Raw genomic sequence first — 6,000 nt, 5'->3', positions numbered from 1 at the left:
TGTGTTCTACAACTCAATGGAAAAGAAAGGCACTAATTCAGACCATGAACTAGCAAAGCTATGCACTAGAGCTGATGATAACCTCCTTCAATTAGACATCCCGTTTTACCTGATCTTGGCATTTGGGACTACTGTCAAGAAATTTATGATGATAACTTCATATCGAATATTGGCTTGGCCTCAAATCTACCAATAGGTCATCATCTCATGTTTTCCTCAACTATGAAATGAAAACACTGAGCAGATTCCTAGTTTTTCTTAGTATCCTTTTGTGTGGGGGGGGGGCTGGGCACTGTCCCTGAGCTCTTCAGCTCAAGGCTACTGCCCTACCCTTTGAGCCACAGCACCACTTCCTGTTTTCTAGGAATTTCATTGGAGATAAGAGTCTCACAGTCTTTAGTGCCTGGGCTGGCTTTGAACTGCGATCCTCAGATCTCAGCCTCTTGAACAGTTAGGATTTCAGGAGTGAGCCACCGTGCCCGGCAGAATCCTCTTCTTAGTATACTACTTACATGTCTTTCATTCAGCTAGGTGTTTAGAGATAAATTTTGGTCTACAGATTCTACAGAGGTTGGCAAATTTCAGTTGTCTTAGACAGGGAGAGAAGTTTACTTTTTACTTTAATTTTCCCCCAGTAAAGATGGCTCTTTGATTATTCATTCACCTCATCTCCGGCCACAGAGTATTAGAAGAAACAGTGTTTGATCACATTGTATATATTATAGTACATGTTATATTATATAATATGTATGTATATATTATATTATATTATCATGATGTGTAATTTATGAAGCAAGCCTTAAATTTTTCCCAACCCTTCAAGACTGCCCACTTACGGGTTTACTACAAGAAGTCCGTGATATTTTGGCATAAAGATCATTCCATGGAAGATCTAACATATGTAGATGCTTAATAAAATTTAACTGCATTTTTTTGTATTAGTATTGAGGCTTAAATTCAGAGCCTTGCATTCTCATCTGGCTTTTGTGCTCACATCTGGTGCTAAACCAGTAGAGACATACCCCCACTTCTGATTTTTTCTGGTTAATTTGAGATAAGAGTCTCACAAACTTTTTTGCCCAGGCTGACTTTGAACTGATATCCTGAGATCTCAACTTTTCAACTAGCTAGAATTACAGGTGTGAGCACACAGCTTAACGGCACGTGTGTGTGTGTGTGTGTGTGTGTGTGTGTGTGTGTGTGTGTGTGTGTGCTCACACCAATCCTAGGGCTTGAACTTAGGACCTGGGCACTGTCCTTGAGCCTTTTTCCCCAAGGCTAGCAGTCCACCTCTTGAGCCACAGCTCTACTTCTGACTTTTTGCTGGTTAATTGCAGGTAAGAGTCTCACAAACTTTTTTGCCCAGGCTGACTTTGAACTGAAATCCTCAGATCTCAGCTTCCTTTGTAACTAGGATTATAGGACCCCACTGGTATCCAGTTTGGCTGCATTTTTGAACAGTTCTCTCTCAGGATCAAGGTTACAGAGCAAATATCCTGACAAGTCACAAATTAAGGTGTGGTAGAGATAGCTGGTTCTGCATTAACGCAGGCTTTCATTTTACAGCTCTGTGACTTGAGCTGTTAGCACACATCTCTAGGACTGTTTCCTTAGCTGTAAAATAAATATCAAAATATATCTTCTTTGAAAGCCATATCCTTCCTAGGAAGAATCAGTCAAAGATATCAGAATATTCTACCTGGGCAAAATTCATTGCTACCTCTCACTTCTCATTTTCACACAGAGCCAAGCAGCGGGATTTTCCATCAGGATCTGATATTGAGGAGTGTTTCTTCTGCTTAAACTGTGAGGCCAGGCTGAGGTCAACAGGGACAGTTGTCTATAAACCAGCAAAGTGAGTCCTCAAATGCTGTGTTGCAGCAAGGCCCTTCACATCAAGACCCTCAGGCTCCCTGAATTTCAGTACATCCCTCCCTGACTCTTCTAAGGCTATACAAAGCAACTGGAAAACACCACCCAACTCTGAAGGCATGGAAAACAGAAAGTCTACATGAAAAAGAACAGGAAACACCAAGCAGATAATGATGCACCTTTGTTCGAGCCCAATTTATCAATTCAAGAGAAGTACAGGGTAGGAACCATCACTCCATCTCACAGATGGGGAACCAAGACCCAGAAAGGAAATGTATGTGAGAAATCTCATTCATAATAAACAATAGAGGGGCTGGGAGTTTGGCCTAGTGGTTAAAGTGTTTGCCTAGCATGCACGAAGACCCGGGTTCGATTCCTTGGTACCACATACATAGAAAAAAGCCAGAAGTGATGCTGAGGCTCTAGTGGTAGAGCTCTAGCCTTGAGAAAGTCCAAGGACAGTGCTCAGGACCTGAGCTCAAGACCAGGACTGGCGCAAAAAAAAAAAAAAGATAATAAACAATAGAGTTTCCCATGCACAGCAAACCTATAGCTAACCAGAACTCAGCTCCACTGGACCCTCAATTTATCATTGTTTTTTTGTTTTGTTTTGTCTTTTGAGTTTTAGTTGGCGGAAGGTAAATCGTAAGGGCAAAGAATCTTGTGTTGGGTTTAGTTTAGTTTAATCATATGAATTATATATATATCAATAAATATATGCATACATTCAGAGAGCAAGAGAGAGAGACAGACAGACAGACAGAAAAATAGTTGATAGTATCTGGAAGATCAATTCAATCAGACCAGTGAGAAAGACTCCTTAGTTTGATCTCATCCCCTATTGTCCCCTGTGTCCCCTGTGTCCTATCAGTCCATTGCTGTCACCCCCAGAAGGTCCCTTGCACCCACCTATCCCTCTTCAAGCCTACTGCCAACATCCAGGTCAGACCTTAAGCATCTCTCTCATTTGCTCTCAACTCAATCCTCCCAATGGACAACCTGTTCTCTGAATTAGCCTTCAGAGTGCTTGCTTCTTCCTTTCTTTCCTTCCTCCCCTTCTTTTCCTCCCTCCTGCCCTTTTATCTCCCCATCTCTCTCTGTCTCTGTCTGTCTCTTGTCTCTATTTCTCTGTGGGTATCTCTGTGTGTCTCTGTCTTTGTCTCTGTATCTGTCTCTCTCTCCTCTTTCTATTTTCCTTTTGCCAGTCCTGAGGCTTGAACTCTCAGGGCACTGTCTCTAAACTTCTTTTGCTCAAAACTAGCACTCTAGGGGCCGGGAGTTTGGCCTAGTGGTAGAGTGCTTGCCTAGCATGCACAAAGGCCCAAGTTCGATTCCTCGGTATCACATGCACAGAAAAAGCCAGAAGTGGTGCTGTGGCTCAAATGGCAGATCACTAGCCTTGAGATAGTGCTCAAGGACAGTACCCAGGCTCTGAGTTCAAGCCCCACTACTGGCAAAAAAAAAAAAAGAGTCTCATAGGCTTTCCTGCCCAGACTGTCTTTGAACCTCAGACCTCAGTCTCCTGAGTAGTTAGGATACAGGCATGAGCCACTGCTGTCTGGGTTCAGAGTGCTCTTTCAAAATCAAAAATCTGACAGCCACTTTATGTTGGCTCACTTGTCCACAGAGAAAAGTTAAGGGGTTAGACTAGTGCCCTCCACCTTACTCCTTCCCTTGGCTTGGACCAGCACCTACCTGTCCAGGCAATTGGTGTGTACCACTCCTTACAGAGATGTCAGTAGCCCAGGAGGTTATGCCCAGAGGAATAAAGCAGGATCAGTAGATAGAATGTGGTTGACTATCCTGCCTGAAAACTCACTCCATGCTGTTTTCTTGCTTACCAGTCACACTTACAGCCGACAGTGGATTCTCAATGGAAAGTCAATCGGCAATGCAGGAAAGCAGCCCAAGAAGGCACCCCGATAACCAAGATGCAAAGCCTTTTTGTTCAAATTCCTCGCGTTTCCAGTTCATGCTCATCACACTGATGCCTAGAAGGAAGATAAATGCAATTCCATGTGGGAAGGCTATCAAGTCCTGCTCACAACTGAGACAGTTTTTCAAATGATGGAATGAGGCTGGACCCTTTACCCCTCTGCCAAGTCTGGCAGTCCCACACCTCAACCCTCCCAAAGTCACTAGATTTGTCAAGCCTTATAGAGGGATGGTCCTGCTTTCTATAAATTATATGCAACCTACAGATAGAACATTCCCTATCAAATTGATCATAAATATTAGCCTCCTAATGCTCAAGTGATAATTAAATGCTATTACTTTATATCTTTAGCCCTAAGGCCTTAGGAATGAAACCTTGGTGGGCTGCCTGTCCAGCATGCCTGTTTCCAGGCACCCTGTCAGTAATGTGTTCCTCTGGAGAAGTAAACTTTGCCTTGCTGTTTCTTTCTGTCTCCTCCAGAGCAGAAACTGAATGAAAGGAAATAGGAGGGGCAGAAAATGTGCCCAAAAAGCAGGACAAGTGAGACTGAGGCAGGGAGCAGTGTTCTATGTAAAGACCTTACCATGTAATCTGCAAACACATCACCTACCAATCACATACCAATGTCCAGGCCCTGTCCATCACGCTCATAACCACCTCGCATCCCTCACTGCGTTTACAGCATCATTCAGACAACTCAGATTCACATCCTCAACCAGGATGCTCCCTTGAGCACTGTAGACAGAGGCTGCCTTCGGTGAAAGATGCATCCCCAGATCCCCAGTTACGATCTTGCCCCTCACCCCTGCCAAAGAAGTCAATCCCAGTGCTCTATAGAGCCTCTACCTGGGAGGGGTCTGGTCTGAGTGGCTGAGGCTGAGCAGGAATCCAGAGCCAGCAGACTCTAGGACTTGCTTTTTATCTGCTCTGGATTCCAGTCACCTCCCCTGAACTGTCAGTGACAGATTGGCTCCAGAAAACCTTCCTTCTCTACATCTTGCTACCACAGGATGCTCCAATGCTGTTCACATACCCCTAGACAGGGAACTTAGTCTTTCTCAAGGCAGCCTAGGTATCCGTGATTTTGCCCTTCTTAAGATTCTTCCTTGTAAGATGGGTCAGGGGGCCTGGAGTTTAGCCTAGTGGTGGAGTGCTTGCCTAGCATGCATGAAGACCCAGGTTCGATTCCTTGGTATCACATAGAAAAAGCCACCAAAGATGGTGGTGTGGCTCAAGTGATAAAGCTCTAGACTTGAGAAAGCCCCAGGACAGTGCTCAGAGTTCAAGCCCCAAGACTGGCAAAAACAAAAAAGAAGGACCAGGTAAGAATAGATACTAATCCCTCTGACATAAAAAAAAAATGCATTCTCTAAAGCACCAAACTTTCCCATGGCCTTCTATCTTCCCATGGCCGCTCTCTCCTCTCCTTTGGAATTCTCAATCTACATTACAGTATGGCATCCCTTACCTGTTTTGACCTTTTAGGAAGTACTGTGCATCTGTCTGGGTCTCTTCTCTTGCCCTTCTTGTCTGCTCATGCTCAGAATTCCCAAGCTGGATCTTGGCGTCTGCCCAACATCTCTAATCCAAGACAGCAGCCCCTGCAGACTCCTCCCTTGGCAGCCATGGGGACTACTCACTTTTACTCAGTGCCTAATGGCTTCCGAGAACAATCTCAGGGGAAGCAACTGTCACAACAGAAGAGCCCAAGGCTTATAGTTACACTGTCTTGGTCACTGTGACTTAGGAAAGTTACATAGCTTCCTAAAGCCAGTGTTTCCTCTCTCGATTGGAGTTGTGTTCCCTAGATCATAATTACACTTGTGATTTTTTGAGTAGCCATCAGGTGCCAAGCATTTGATATATCTCAAATCCTTGCTGTATTATGACTCCAATTTTACAGAGGGATACTTGGGGTATTATGTGGCTTGTGTAGAGCTGGGATCACAAGCACAGATTTGCCTGATACAAATATTGGGTCCTGGGGCCAGGAGTTTGGCCTAGTGGTAGCGTGCTTGCCTAGCATGCATGAAGACCCGGGTTCCATTCCTCGGTACCACATACATAGAAAAAAGCTGGAATGAGGCTCTAGCTTTGAGAAAGTCCAAGGACAGTACTCACGCCATGAGCTTGAGCCCAAGACTGGCAAAAAATAAAAATGGGGTCCTAACAAATGATCAAACCAGTACCAC

This window comes from Megascapheus bottae, chromosome 6, assembly GCF_031878675.1.
Source record: "Megascapheus bottae isolate mThoBot1 chromosome 6, mThoBot2.hap1, whole genome shotgun sequence".
NCBI classification, from domain to species: Eukaryota; Metazoa; Chordata; class Mammalia; order Rodentia; family Geomyidae; genus Megascapheus; species Megascapheus bottae.
This window is presented reverse-complemented; position numbering follows the sequence as displayed.